Raw genomic sequence first — 17,113 nt, 5'->3', positions numbered from 1 at the left:
ATGACTCCAATGATTTCATTGATGAAGAGCCTCCTCAGCCGAAGGTCAAAGAACATTTCATCTGGAAATTTTTTAAGTTTCCAGCAGACCAGAAGAAGGTGAATGCACCAAAAGTAGAGTGCAGGATCTGCAAACAGGTCCTGTCACGGGGTAACCCCCCAAAAAAATACTCTTTTGGCAACTTCACCATGATTCGCCATGTGGAGAGGAGGCACCCCCAGAATTTTGCCCGGGAAAGTGTCAGGGCTCTGGCACAAGAGGTTCCCAGAGATGGGGCCTCTACATCAACAGGAGGAGCAACTTCTTCTGGAAGAGAACAATCACAGGGGCAGGTAGCAAACATTCAACCTGCATTTAACCATGGGGTCGTCAGATGCAGATACTGCAATCAACTCCTCACCTATGGGGAGCAAAGTGTCCTGCTCATGGTTCGGGCATTGGAGAACCATCACTGCCCTTCCCACCCCTAATTTTTTTCTTTTCTTTTTGCTCCTGTTGAGCAGTTTCTATTCCCTGTTTTTGTTCCTGTTCAGTTAAAAAAAGAAAACCAAAAGTTCTTTTCAGAACTACCTCCAATTCTCATCAAAGAGCTATAATCTTAAAAAATGAAGAGTAAGTGAAATATAGTGCATTGATAATTGAAAGGAGAATGAGTAAGAAAGAACAGAAAGGTATGAGAGGTGAAAGGAAGTGAAGTAGGAGGAATGAAAGAAGGTGAGTGTTAGAAAAGAAAGTTATGACACAGTGAATAAACTGGAGGCCTCATTTCTGAAAAGTGACGCATCGCTACGTGAAAACAGCGATGCGTCACTTTTCTGGACGCACTCCTTATGACATTCCAGATATGTCATATTTAATATATGACTAATCAATTCGCAAGCAGTTACAGATATGTCAGTATTTCTGACATATCTGTAAACACAAAAGTAACGCATTGCAGGAGTGCGTCACAAAAGTGACGCAACTCCAGTAATGTGTCCTTTCACATGGAAAAAGCACCATGTGAAAGGTTTGCTGTGAAGCAGGCGCAAGATTTTGGCGCAACTGCATCCTAAAAGTGACGCACTGCGTCATTATTACCAAGCTTTTTGCAAGGAACACCCCCTCTGCATGCATTATACCTGACACTATTTTTTAAAAAGTGACGCATCTAGGTACATGGGTCACTTTTTAAAACTCTGCGCCATATTGTATCTGCATCAGGTATAATGTATGCAGAGGGGGCAATCCCTCGCAAAAAGCTTGGTAATAACGACGTACTGAAATCTATGAGATTTCTCTGCGTCACTTTTAGGATGCTGTTGCGTCAAAATCTTGCGCCGGCCTCGCATCACTTTTATGTTTACAGATATGTCAGAAATACTGACGTATCTGTAACTCCTTGCAACATGATTCGTCATACATTAAATATGACACATCTGGAATGTCATAAGGACTGTGGACAGAAAAGTGACGCATCACACCAGCAGTGTAATAAAATGTGCCTCGTTGCACTATATTTAAAGGATGCAACAGCATCCTAAAAGTGACGCAGTGAAATCTCAAACATTTCACTGCGTCGCTATTACAAAGCTTTTAGTGGGGGAACACCCCCTCTGCATGCATTATACCTCACGCAGATATAATGTGGCGCTTGATTTTAAAAAGTGACCCATCTACCTAGATACCTCACTTTTTAAATATAACGCAACGAGGCACATTTTTTTACACTACTGGTGCGATGCGTCACTTTTCTGTGCGCACTCCTTATGACATTCCAAGTAACGCATTGCTGGAGTGCGTCACAAAAGTGACGCAACTCCAGTAATGTGTCCTTTCAAATGTGGAAAGCAGCATGTGAAAGGTCTTGCCTCAGTCTAATACCTGCTGTAAAGCAGGCACAAGATTTTGACGCAACAGCATCCTAAAACTGACGCAGTGAAATCTCAAAGATTTCACTGCGTCGCTATTACAAAGCTTTTTGCGGGAGAACACCCCCTCTGCATGCATTATACCTGACGCTATTTTTAAAAAGTGACGCATCTAGGTACATGGGTCACTTTTTAAAACTCTGCGCCACATTATATCTGCGTCAGGTATAATGTATGCAAAGGGGGCATTCCCCCGCAAAAAGCTTGGTAATAACGACGTACTGAAATCTATAAGATTTCTCTGCGTCACTTTTAGGATGCTGTTGCGTCAAAATCTTGCACCTGCCTCGCATCACTTTTATGTTTACAGATATGTCAGAAATACTGACGTATCTGTAACTCCTTGCAACATGATTCGTCATACATTAAATATGACACATCTGGAATGTCATAAGGAGTGCGCACAGAAAAGTGACGCATAACACCAGCAGTGTAATAAAATGTACCTCGTTGCACTATATTTAAAAAGTGACGCATCTAGATAGATGCGTCACTTTTTAAATATTGCATAACAATGCGCATTTTTTTACACCGCTGGTGCGTCACAAAAATTGACGCACAAGAAGCGCAAAACTAACAGCGCAAGGCCTTCATAAATATGGTCCTGGATTTTCCCCGTGCTTCGCCGGTGCGCGTACCATGCGCTTCCCCCGCGCAAAACGAATTTTTTTTTTTAATGCCCTGCAGGACCCTATTTTAGTCCCTACATCAAACCTAGGGGGTCAGAGGGGGTCTACTCTTCCCCCTTATGGTCATTTGCCCCTTTTTTTTTCAAACCCCTTGTGTCTCGATTTTACCGAGACACAAGATGGCGGCCGCTCCGGACTGTTTAGAATGTTTACAGACAACTGAGAGCCAATCAGCTTCCTGCGCGCAAGTCGTGTGTCGCGCCTGGAGCGCACTCCGGTGCGCGCACGGGAGAGCGCCTATAGATATATATATTTTTTTGAACCTAAATTACTCAAAATCCACTGGAGCACATATCTTGAGACATAGCAAAGGCACATCGGGCTACCAGTCCCTACAATTTTGCCAAGTTTCGTGGAAATCTATTCAGCCGTTCGGGCTAAAAGTGAAATCGACCGCCCTATGGAAATTAACATGGGGAAAACGCGTTTTGGGACCCCCCTTTTATCTCGGCCCCCGCTTAACGTATCCCCCCCAAACTTTCAGGGAAGGACCGGAACCCCACGAGGCCATTTTCAGGAAATTTTCAGGCAGATTCGTCAACCGGCGCCAAAGTTATTCCAAATAGAATTTTGAGATTTAACATTGAAAAAAATCCTAACTATAACTACCTACTGGCGACCGCCAGTAGGTAATATATATTCACAGAAAAAACCATAGGTTATAGTCCATATATATTTAGGAATTTGCATTTACAAAACCTTGAAAATTCAATGAAAAAACCATTGGTTATAGAACATATATAGTTAGGAATTTGCATTTACAAAACCTTATTTTACTCGCATAAAACCATTGAAATTCCATATATAGTTAGATGCGCTAACTATATATCGCGCACCCGCAATCCACTGCTGATGATGTCACATATTACATCATTCATGACATGGTCAGTGACATCACTGATGACATCACTGATGACAGCTCAAATGACATCACCAATGGTTTTTTCATTGAATTTTCAAGGTTTTGTAAATGCAAATTCCTAACTATATATGGACTATATATGGACTATAACCTATGGTTTTTTCTGTGAATTTCAATGGTTTTTTAATAGCAAATATCAAAAGCTGTCAAATGTGAAGTACGTGATAGGTAAAAACGTTTTCGTGTTTATGCACGCTGATGTGCTTTGAACGCTGCCCCCCCCCTCCCTTCTTTTCTCTTAGTAGTACTCTCTCTTTGCAGATAGTGAACGGTAGTTAACGCAGACCTTTACCCCCGTTGTAATCCGTCGTACCTGCTTGTCTCTCCATTTGATTGATTGTTATCCAAGCATTTACTGTTTTAGAATTGGTTCTCTTTGGATCATTCTCTATTTACAAACAAGCACAAAGTCGCAATACTCTGTTTAGTCTTTGCAGATAGTGAAAAATCGTGTAAAAAAATAAAAGTAATCGAGCAAAATCAGTAGACCACTAATTCGATCTCTTTTTGACCTCGGTAAAATACAAACATTAGGAACAACCCTTCATGAGAAATACGAAAATAGTGAAATGAACTGAGCTCCACACCATGAGGGCTGCAAGACAGCTCGACTCCGCCACCCACCCCGCCCAAAATAACGACAAACCCTATGCAAATATTATAAATATAGACAACACACCAGCAAAGAAACAGGGTAAAACATTTTATTAAATAACTATTTACATAACTATTTTATACTTTTTATTGCCCGATCCGGCTAGCTCAATCGATCGAGCATGAACCTCATGCACTGATAGCAAGCATTGAGAGTTTGTAGAACGATGGCTTCAGATTTTCCACATACGGTGTAGTAGCGCGAACTGGGAGGGGGCGTTTGGATCCTGCCCCTTCCCCAAATACGATTTTCATACGTGAATGTTCGTTCATGCTTTTTGTCCCTGAGTTGCTTCGATGTCACTGCCTTACACAAATGGCATAAGTCCTGGATGTTGAGTGCCATACTTCAGAGTCCTAAGCAGCGCTTGTAACACTGTTTAAACCTTATTTGCACCTGCTGCAGCTTCACTATTCAAAGTAAGTGGGGTCCGTTTGTGGACCTGACTGCATTGGAAAACAATGTGATACGGTGCCTCCCTAAACCGCTTGACGGAGGCCCCCGAGGGGCGGTGAGATGGCGCGGACTGAGAGGGGGCGCTTGGCTCCTGCCCCCTCCCCAAGTCGTGTTGCCCTGGTGTGGCCTGAGATCGCCCCCGACATAGGCGGCCGGCTCCCGGGGTCCGGCGGAATTTTTTCCCTTTTGATGACTCTTCCATTCTGGACCTTGTCCCACAATCCGTTTGACCTGAAGACACGCTGTAGTGGGGCGCCCCTTTACCGTTTTAGTTGCCATTCCGCCCGCTTTTGGTACTCTGTGCCTCTTCCGCCATTCAGCTGTTTACCGCCCGCTCTTGCGACTACAGCGTCTCGCTCACCATGTAGTTGAGTTGCTCCCGCTCTTAAAATATAACCGAACTTTTTGGACTGCTGAAAGCGGTTGTATTCCGACCGCTGGTTGGTGGAGACATTTTGACTATATTCTGGACCTGCGTTCTCGCGTAATGCGTCATATGACGCACCGCGTTAGCGCACCCGGAAGTGCTCCGGTGCGCAAGGCACAGCTTCCCGGAAACGATCCAGAGCGCGCCGCGCAGCGCGTAACGTAAGCATAACAGGTCATGTGACTTGTTAATAAAACTTTTCATTGGTTCATTTTACTTTTGTTTTCCTAATGATGTAAGACTAGGTCATGTGACCTAAAAATAACACTTTTCATTGGATTAAAACATTTTTTTCCCAAACGATGAAAGCCCCACCTTGTTTCTGGATGTTTCAGACTGAAGCTGGCATCACCATGAGAGCACCACCATCTCGTAGCTCCGTCGTGGCCATTCCGCAAGCAATCATGGCAGCCGCTCCCCACCGGAAGCCTGCGGGAGTCGAGGGCCCCCAAGACTTTTGTACAATCTTCAAGGCTGAGGGGACGCTTTCGAGAATGGAACCCAAGCCCTGGCAGACAAGCGTCCGAGTTCCAAGGTGTCCCAGGGCCATTTTACTGGACCAGGCCCAAATCCGAAGAGCCGGCCGCCATTTTAAGAGTCCTGTGGCAGCCGCCTATCGCTGCACCGCAAGAGTGGGAGCAACTCAACTACATGGTGAGCGAGACGCTGTAGCCGTAAAAGCGGGCGGTAAACAGCTGAATGGCGGAAAAGGCACAGTGTAGCAAAAGCGGGCGGAATGGCGACTGAAACGATAAAGGGGCGCCCCACTACAGCAGACGAGCCTCTGCCATGTGCTTCAAAACTGCATACGTATCTCGTGATATCAAGGTTGGGCAATCAGTACACAACAAGCAGTTACGAGTCCCATTTACACCGGCGCCATTTTGGGCGCGGCCGGGCAGGTCCAGGATCTAGTCAAACATAACAAATGAGGCTGACGTCTCTGAAGCAGTTGACGCACAGCAGGACATAGCAAATAAACATGAAGTCTCTAAAGCTGTTAACTCACTGCAGGACAAAACAAGTGAACCTGAAACCTCTGGAATAATTGTCGCTCAAAAGAACAACACACAAAACTCTATAGAGCCTGAAGAAAGAAAAACAAAAGGGCACTGTAGTTTCAGACACACTTAACACTAATGACTAAACAAAGATATCGTCTGTTTATGAAGCAGTTATCATGTTCACAGAATTGACAAAGAAGTGTGCAGACACCAATGCTATTAAGAAACACAAGGAAATCCCTAACGCATCAGCATTCTCGGAAGAGGTTGACACAGATAACATCTTAAGGAACAAAGAAAGACAAAATAAGGATGAGGAAGTTATCACTTTAGTTTTTTCATCAGCTAGCGACAGCAAGAAACATATTGTAATGGAGATTAGAGAGGCTACGGATGGATAAATAAATTATCAAAAGAAATGGCTACTCCCCCCTTTAGCAGATTAGCTACATCTTTGCGTAATTTGGGCATAAAAGTTATATTATTGTTGTTGTTGTTGTTATCGTTATAGTTTCCGGAGAAGTATAATTCACCAATAGTTTTCTTTGTAGATGTTTTCCCGTTAGCAATCCCAGTTCCATCACCCGCCCAGGATATCACCACTGTTCCCCATGTCATAAAACCTTAGGATGTTCAATAACTGAAACAGCTAATATGGGTTTACTTACAGGGGACATCTTTTGTTCTGTTTTGTAAAGTAAAACTATTGTGAACGCAAGTATTATACATAGTAAGTGTTTAATATAGCATGTGTCAGTCATTGGTTAAGCAGCTAGGACCTGTTCACTCTTGACACCCCAGGTGCTGTGTATGTTGCACTATAGTGCTGCATCGGGAATACGGACAACCCTATTGATGTTGATTTTTCATTATTGATTATTGTAAAGAAATGGCGACTCCCCCCTTTAGCAGATTAGCTAAATGTTTGCGTAATTTAGGCATAAAAGTTATATTATTGTTGTTGTTGTTGTTATCGTTATAGTTCTAGTTAATTTCCATTCAGAGTGTCCTACACAGCACCACTCTAGGTAAACACTACTTTATGTAAAACCTGGGACATAGCACTCATTGAAACTATAGTTGGTCACCATGGGGTTTAAAGAAGGGATGGTTCTTCACCTGGGTGCCTTCCACAACTCAGCACGTTGTGCTGCCTTGGGACTATTCGCACAAAAGACAGCTTCTGACCATTGTTGTTTTTTTTTATCAAAAAATGTTTAAATATATTTACAGTTTTTGTTGCGTTCGTTATATTTAAAAGTTAATAAAGTTTTATAATCCAACTTTCTTGGAGTACTATATTTTTTTTAAAAATCAGGTGAATGGGGCCTTGAATCGGGTTATTGTCATGTGTGGGCTTTGCAAGTGTACTGCTACAGGATCGGACATTTCAAACTCAAATGCACGTTCTTTTTCTTACCTTTCCGAAGCATGGAGCGCAATAGCAGGCAGAGAAAGGGTGATGCACGTGTTGAACACTGCCTGGCCTGGCAAGTTGCTGGCAGTGCCCCCCCGCCCGCTCCTGAAAGAGGGCACACACACACCGCCGCCCCGAGTACTTCACAAATCTTTAAAAGACCATGCGCTTGTTCATGAGGCTTAAATGGTTTATCACCCCTTCTAGAACCCCTGCATCGACCCTCTGACGTTTCCTGGAAGAATTAGCACGTAACACAATACCAAACCCTGTCAGCTGAAACCCCCGAGGAATCGTGGGGCATATTATCAAGGGGGTTTATTTCCACTTTTTTGGCTTTAAAAGCCAAAAAAAAGGAGATAAAATTATCTCCCTATTACCAAGCTGTCGCTAACACCAGTTAGTGACAGCTAAAAGGAGATAGCGACCATCTTGGGCCCCGCTTTGCATGTCAGTGATATTTATCACTAATGACATGCAAAGTGGGCGTGGCAAGATGTTAGCGACTGGAAACAGTCCCTAACCATCGCTATCTCCTATTACCAACTTTTGGAGATATTCGCGCTAAGCCCGAATATCTCCAAAAGCTAACACCTGCCCTGAGCAGTTTTTAGCCATGTTATCCAATGGAAGGTGGATAACATGGCTAAGAGCATTTGCTGGATAATGCATGAATATCGCTGACTTTTCAGCGATATTCATGCATTGCGGCCGTTTTTTATCGCATTTGCGATAAACCTTGCTAATAGCAAGGTTTATCTGCGATAAAATTCGCCGATGTGCGGCGATAATTTTTGTCTCTAAACAAGTTAGAGATAAAAATTATCGCTAGTTGTTGGTAATATGCCCCCGGATTTTTCCTTGCAGGAATCGGGAGGCGGAAGACTAGCACTGAAATCAGTAGTCTCACGCCTGAATCGGGAGGGTTGGCATGTCTGGATTCTCTACAGCTGGGGCCATAAACTACATCCGCAGGGCTAGGTGATAGCCTGGGTCCGGCCTGGACAATCGGACACAGAGGAAGAGGAGTGTCAGAGGGTGCGGTAGTGAATAGGGTGAAAGGGAGGTGTCGGGCGGGCACAGAGTGTGATTCTCAGGGAAGAGCAGCGCAGATGGGGGGAAGTATATGGCCGATGCATGAGAGAGAAAGCGGGGGTGACCAGTGCGTGGGGGAGATGCTTGCGAGGGTGGGGAGCCGTGCTGAGAATCGACGGCGTGCAGAGAGTGGGTCTGGTCAAGGCATCTAAAATGGCTGCCGTGCACGACAAAATTGTGGCATTGGACAAAAAGGGAAGATGGCGCAGACAATGTTTATCAATAAGGATTCATTTATAACAAAATATTTACTCGCAGTGACAAAATGGTGGTCAACACTTTCTGATTTCCATCGAATCGAACGTTAACAGACGTCACGCAGCAAAAAAAAAAAAAAAAGCTCACGCACAGAGCAGTTTTTAGCCATGTTATCCAATGGAAGGTGGATAACATGGCTAAGAGCATTTGCTGGATAATGCATGAATATCGCTGACTTTTCAGCGATATTCATGCATTGCGGCCGTTTTTTATCGCATTTGCGATAAACCTTGCTAATAGCAAGGTTTATCTGCGATAAAATTCGCCGATGTGCGGCGATAATTTTTGTCTCTAAACAAGTTAGAGACAAAAATTATCGCTAGTTGTTGGTAATATGCCCCCGGGTTTTTCCTTGCAGGAATCGGGAGGCGGAAGACTAGCACTGAAATCAGTAGTCTCACGCCTGAATCGGGAGGATTGGTATGTCTGGATTCTCTACAGCTGGGGCCATAAACTACATCCGCAGGGCTAGGTGATAGCCTGGGTCCGGCCTGGACAATCGGACACAGAGGAAGAGGAGTGTCAGAGGGTGCGGTAGTGAATAGGGTGAAAGGGAGGTGTCGGGCGGGCACAGGGTGTGATTCTCAGGGAAGAGCAGCGCAGATGGGGGGAAGTATATGGCCCATGCATGAGAGAGAGAGCGGGGGTGACCAGTGCGTGGGGGAGATGCTTGCGAGGGTGGGGAGCCGTGCTGAGAATCGACGGCGTGCAGAGAGTGGGTCTGGTCAAGGAATCTAAAATGGCTGCCGTGCACGACAAAATTGTGGCATTGGACAAAAAGGCAAGATGGCGCAGACAATGTTTATCAATAAGGATTCATTTATAACAAAATATTTACTCGCAGTGACAAAATGGTGGTCAACACTTCCTGATTTCCATCGAATCGAACGTTAACAGACGTCACGCAGCAAAAAAAAAAAAAAGCTCACGCACAGCCGCTGGAAGACATGTATCAACATATATGAGCCTCCTCAGCCACCCTCAGAAAACATAAGGGGTCAGGATACGTCTCCCGCACCCCCTTATACCTAGTAATTTAATTAAAACGAAACACAAAACGGTGAATTCCCGTTTTGCTACCAGTTTGCGGCCCAGTTCGCGGCTCGGGCAGCGCTTCTACCGTGAAAAATATATATTTTTTTATTTTCCCCACGAGACCCTTTAATAACCCCAACATCATTCCTAGGGGGTCAAGAGAGGTATACCTTGCCCCCTTTCATTAAATTCCCCCTTCGTTTTTCACCTCTTCTTCTCTCTCGATCCTACCGAGAGATAAGATGGCGGCCGCTCCGGACTGTTTAGAATGTCGACAGACACCGGAGAGCCAATCAGCTTTCTGCGCGCAAAGTTCCGTTTCGCGAAAAGTAAGCGGACCGGAACGCAGCCCGGAGCGCTGTTACAGATATATATCTTGTTTTGAACGTTAATTTCTCAAAATCTACTGGAGCACATATATTGAGACCTAGCAAAGGCACATCGGGCTAACAGTCCCTACAATTTTGCCAAGTTTCGTGCAAATCCATTCAGCCGTTCGAGCTAAAAGTGAGGCCAACCGCCCTATGGAAATTAACATGGGAAAAACGCGTTTTGGGACCCCCCTTTTTTCTCGGCCCCCCCTTGACAAAACCCCCCCAAATTTTCAAGGGCTGCTCAGAAACAAAATGTGCCATTTTCCTGAAAGTTTCAGCCGATTCCGTCCACAAACGCCAAAGTTATTAGACATAGAATTTTCAAAAGTTCCATAGAGAATTAATCCTAACTATATATACCTACTGGCGATAGCCAGTAGGTAATATATATATATATATATATATATATATATATATATATATATATATATATATATATATATATATATATATATATATATATATATATATATATATATGTTCGAAAGGGCTCCCCACAGCAGATACAATCCCAGGAACCACAAAAAGACTCGCACTCCAGGGTCCGTCTAAGAAAATGCGTTTATTGGCTATATTGGCTATATATATATAGCATTACTTCATGTGACCAATATGCCAGCTACATCACCAAAAATAACAACATTAAAATAAGCCTAGACAAAAAATCAGGTGTGCTGAGAGAGTACAAAGTTGCATTAATACAGTATAGCAAAGTAACACTGTACACATTTGTTGTTTCACCATAGGAAGAAAATGAGGAGGGTATGTTACCATCCAAGGCAGATCAGAAGACTAAGGGCATGATTACGAGACTGCCAGTCTTCCATCCGCCAGACTCACAGTGGCACAGCAGTGACAGTCCATTGTCTGCCGCATTACAACTTCTATAGTTGATGCAGAAGTGGACCGTTGTTGTGCCAGGAACTGTTGTTCCTTGGTGGTGGCATAAGAGCGCGACAACACAATACGCTGAGCAGGGACTGGTGCAGTCCCTCCTGCCATATTAGAAGTTCCTGGACATCCAGCCTTTTCATTGCGGAGCTCTGACATGAAAAGGCTGGTGGTGCGGTAGCAAAGGGGACCGTTTAGGGCCCCCATGGCTCTCCACTATGGGAATATATTCAGGGGGGCACAATATATGCCCACTTGTCTGTACTCCCACAAATTTCAAGCACGGCATGGATGTGCTTTCCAGGCACTGCCATGGGAATAGCAAAGTACCGCCAACCGTATTACGAGTTGTGCATTTCCAACTTGTAATACAGTCGGCGGTCCTGTACCGGGTTTGATGCAGCAGAGGCAGTGTTGAACCGGAGCCACTGCACCAACCTCGTAATCAGACCATAAGACGTCAGATAAGTTCAAGAAAGCAACAGAATAGAATTCAGACTTTAAATATGTCAGCGTGTTAGCGCGTTACTAAATGATGGCTGCATGACTTGGTACTTTGCTTCTTTTTTCTTGACTTTACAAGAGTGTTGCGTGCTTATCTAGGATCCTGATCGGTACTGTGACCTTATGCCCCTATTCGGCTATAAATCCATTTATTCCCTATATTGGCATAACCGTTCAAGTACAATATTCAGAAAGCCATCTCTGGCCTCACACGAACAGAGCCACATTTCAGAATAGTTTTCTCTGCCACTTCCTTTGCAACCAATTAGTGCAATGACATAGCAGAAGTCACTATCTGAGATTCCTAGATTAACACTCCGAGTTCTTCAACAAGATAAAAACTCAGCAACCTGGGAAATTCCCCTTGCTGTGTTTTGATTAGTAATAGAACTCTAATGAGCAACTGATAAGCGATCACTTCCTAAATGACATCTTCATTGACGTCTTATGTCCAGCAACTTACGTCAAACAAGGCACCTTTCAGGTATAAATATTACCAACGTTGCCTTAAGCAATTGCCTGTTGCCTGTTGTATGCTGACCATCGCTGCCGTTAGCTGCAAGCTGCCAGCTATCTCGCTGCTACTGAAGAAGCTGTCATGCTGATGACACCATAGCTGATATCGCTACTGCTATCGCTGCTAACCGACGAACGATGGTGTGGTGAAAGTAGGAGCTGAACAGCCGTCCTCTGCGAAGAGCCCAGCAGATGCCAGCTGCCCGAAGACGCTGTCCCCCCTCCTCCTCCTCGACGCGCTGAGAAGAGACGCTGCCTTTCTCCTGCAGAGAAATCCAGCTCCAGCGTTTCTAGTCTACCCTTGCGGGTGATTGGGATATCGAGTTTCCCCTGAAGGAGATACCAGACCTCCATCATTCTATTCAGAGGTATGGTGTTGACTAAACCCTTAGTGAGAATTATTGAAGCAAACCTTGGCAAAACCAACTTAACTTAAAGCTACTTACTTACTCCCCTTCCACGTGTTAGGCTTAGGTCAGGCACACTGGGGTAGGCGTAGTCAGAAGCACCAGTTGAGTATTTTAGCCTAATGTATATATGACTGTATATATGTTTTATTACTTTTAAACCATTGTATGGCTAAGAAACCATATCAATGCTTTTACAGTATTATTTCGCAATCCTTATCTTACTGTACGTACTTTTTATAATAACAAGTCTTGCAATTGTGGCAATTCATTTCTCTTGTACGAGAAGAAAGACTGTTCAATAAATGTTAACCCTTTATTGACAAACGCCCGTCTCTCTATTCTCTACATATTGTGAAAGTAATCTGCACTAACTCGACTGAGTGAAATACCATTCTATTATTTCACACGACCCTAGAGATTGACTCTTGATCTGAGGAGCAAAGTTGTCATGTTGCACGGTTGTTGGAAAACTGAATCCCTTCTTGTCTGTGCCAGGGAAGCTGATCACTTCCTATGCAGAGAAGAAAGTTTCCAGTGACCTCTGAGCTAGTTGGTAACAAACCCAATTAAGTTTAGCATAGTCAGTAGAGGCCTGGAAGAGCCGCACTTCTACGCCGATACTACTGTTTATGTTATTCCAATGCACAGGGCCTAGTGGGAAACTAGGAACTACACTACAAGAGCATTGTCGGAACATCCATAGTCCAGAAGAAGGTTTCCCCTAGAAGCAGCCACTAAGGAAGTATGAAGAGATCCAGTCTGGCGAGAAGAGCCTGCGGAGTACAGCGCAATTGGAGAGGGAGAACCCAGAAGCAAAAGGTAGGTGATATGACGACAGGAAGCTCCAGTTCACAAACAGCTAGAACGACAAGTAACTTCCTGCCTTCCATGCCGCAGATATCACTGAGAGGCCCTGTCCCTGCTGCACCTGGAAGACCACAGGCATGACAGTATGTTGTATTGCTGAATTTATTAACTTTAGAAAACCTGAAGCCTAATGTCAAAGTCCCAGTGGAAGCTGCAGAAAGTAAATAGTGCTCATCAGAACACTGCTTACCTTCTGTTTTAGCAGTGGTTGATTGCAATCCTTAAACTTGGCTGAATGTAATAGCTGCCCTGAATTGTAATGTGTGAATGAAGTGAGTGAGCACTCAATAAATATACAATTCATTTCCTGGTGTGCCATGCTAATGAACGCAAATGCTTCCCATTTGATAAATTCATCTTTTTCAAAATGTGCTGTGGTTCCAACATAGGCTATAAATTGCATTATTAATGCCTGTGCCCGAACTTTGTCATTACGGCTCTCCATATACCATCAGTGACCTTTACTTCAAAATGTACCTTTAGTATGACAGGACCAGCATTTTGTCGGATCACTGACATAATGTCAACACAACAAATACTGAAATTCACAAATATTAGAAATTTATATCAAGAACAAAAATATTGTCTCTGTACATAACTATAACAATCATAAAAATCAAGCACACAAATGTCATTGTTAAAAACACTGATTTCGTCAGTATATCAGTAACAAAAATTTCAGAAATACAAATATCATCATGTATAAATAAACATGGAACACCAAAAATATGAATTCCCACAATATTGACTGCAATATTATTGGCAACATAACAAATAAAACCTTTAAAAAATATTTTTTTGACATAAAACAATTATGCCTGGGCGTTGAACTCCGCTCCATTCACGGTGTTTGCGGCGTGTTCTTCACTCCGTGCTCCTTGCAGCACGCTGAGTGCAGAAACCCCACTACGCATAGTAAAGCAGTTTTTTCCCCAAGCGCAGACTTAGATTGAGATGCACTCGGGTAAAATTCCTACCCGAGCAGAGTTTTTTTGTAACTTCTCAGAGTTCCATATAGCAAAACTCTGCAAACTATGCCCAGGCTAAAATAAATTTCTTCAAATAAACACAAAACGTGTTAAAATATCTATAATTAAATAAAAATATATTGTATCAACCAAAAATTTAACATTCACCTCAAAACATTGTACACCTAGAATGCATACAATAAAAACACCAAAAGCATAAGAATTCCATATGTAGATAAAACAAACTATATATTTTAAAAAGAGAACATAAGATAACGTTTACCAAACACGAACTCAACCAAAAAGAAAATTCAAACTATACTGAAACAACCAATAAAATAACACTATAAACAACTTTAACCAATTGAACCAAACAAACAATTAACCCTTTGGGTGCTCATGATGGAATGGATCAGTCATGAGCACCATTGCTCCTGTGCTCATGACGGAACCATTCCGTCATGAGCACATGCTCAGAAAATCCATTGGCTGCAGACAGCAGAGGGATTTCCCGTTTGTTTGCCTGGGGAGGTAGGGAAAAGCTTCCCAAACCTCCCCAGGCCTGTTTAGCACTTTCCTTGCAATGACGATCACGCGCATGGCACGCGATCATCATTGCAACAAAAATGAAACTGAAACTTAGTTTTAGGTTCTCAGTTTCGGTGCTTGTGGGGCTATCTCAACCCCGAGCACCGAAACAGATGGGAGAGGTATTGTTAGAAAGGGGAGAATCTCCCCTTTCCAATGGTACCCTTCGATAGTGGACCCCTGCTTGGGAATCGCCCAAGGAGGGCGATCCCCAATCAGGGTTCCACCCACCAGCCACTAGGGAGGGAAGAGTGGCCCCTTGGGCAAGGGCCTTTGCTCCCCCATTTAATTTTCCAAGACAGGGGGTATATGGGGCAGTAGACACCAATCTGACCCCCAGAGGGGCAGAAAGCACACTAGACACCAGGGATTTTTTATATGCCAGGGGTGGGGCTGCCCAGAATGGGCATGCCAAAGACCCTAGCCAACTCTGCCCAAAGAAGGAACAAAACTGTCTGCCCCCCCAGGAAGGAGATGGGGGCAATAACCCCTCATCTGTCGCCGATGGGGCAGAAAGCCCACTAGGCCCCAGGGATTTTTTTTATATATGTAGGGGAGGGGGCTGCCCATAATGGGCATGAAAATACCTCCACCCCAAAACAAATGCTTCAGTCTTTCTGCGCCTCCTAGGAGGCAGATGGGGCAATAGCCCCCAATTTTCCCCCCGGAGGGCAGAAAGCACCCTAGATGCCAGGGATTTTTTTATACACCTGGGGTGGGGGCTGGGGTCAGGGCTGTTCAGAATGGGCATGCCAATGCCTCCACCCTACCCCCAAAAGACGGAATAAGACATTCTGACCCCCAGTAGACAGATGGGGGCAATAGCCCCTGATCTGCCTCCCAGGCGGGCAGAAAGCCCACTAGGCCCCAGGGATTTTTTTTATATATACACCCAGAATGTGCACGCCAAAACCCCCACCCTACCCCCCCAAAGAAGGAATAAGACTTTCTGTCCCCCTTCAGGAGGCAGAGGGGGTAATAGCTTCTCAGGAAAACGGACTTTTTTTTTGCAAAGTGGCTAGCTGTAGATTTTGAACCCTAGCTCTGCCGGCACCTAGGGAAACCTAGCAAACCTATACATGTTTCAAAACTGGACACCAAGGGGAATCGAGGATGGGGAATTTCTTGACTGGCTCTCACCAGGTTCTGTACCCAGAATCCCTTGCAAACCTCAAACTTTGTAGAAAAACAACATATTTTCCTCACATTTCTTTGGTGGAAAGTCCTGAAATCTGCATGAATCCACAAAATTCCACACACCCCACATTCCCAAAGTCTTCCAAGAAAAATGGCATCTCACTTGTGTGGGAAGGTCTAGTACCCATAACAGGAAACGGTCCAAAACACAACGTGGACACACCACAGTTTCACAGTGAAAACTGACCCTTTTTTTTCAAAGTGCCTGCCTATAGATTTTGAACCCCAGCTCTGCCGGCACTGAGGGAAACCTAGCAAACCTATACATTTTTAAAAACTAGATACACAGGGGAATCCACAATGGGTTGACTTGTCTGGCTCTCACCAGGTTCTGTTACCCAGAATCCCATGCAAACATCAAGCTTTGTAAAAAATAAAAACACATTTTCCTCACATTTCTGTGGTGGAAAGTTCTGGAATCTGCGTAGATCCGCAAATTTCCTACCACTCAGCGTCCCCCCAGGTCTCCCAATAAAAATGGTATCTCACTAATGTGGGTGCCCCAAGTACCCGCGATAGACAAGGGCTCAAAACTTATTGAGGAGACATCAAAATGACCTATCACAAAACAACCTGGTTTTGCAAGGGGAGTCACCTGGGTTTTTAACCCCAGGTTTGGCGGCCATATTGCAAAATCTACCAAACCCACACATTTCTGAAAACTAGACACATGGGGAGTCCAGCAAGGTATGGCTTGCATGGGTCCCCCAACGTTTTCCACACCCAGAATCTACGTCAAACCTCAAATTCTGCTGAAACAATTACTTTTTTCTCAAATTTCTGTGTGGCAAAGTTCTGGAATCTGCGTTGATCCTCACATTTCCTACCATCCAGTGTTCCTCCAGGTCTTCCGAAAAAAATGGTACCTCACGCGCGTGGGTGGGTCAAGTACCCGCGACAGGCAAGGTCCCAAATCCTATTGAGGCGACA

This window comes from Lissotriton vulgaris, chromosome 10 (assembly GCF_964263255.1).
Source record: "Lissotriton vulgaris chromosome 10, aLisVul1.2, whole genome shotgun sequence".
NCBI lineage: Eukaryota > Metazoa > Chordata > Amphibia > Caudata > Salamandridae > Lissotriton > Lissotriton vulgaris.
Note: the sequence above shows the minus strand (reverse complement) of the source record.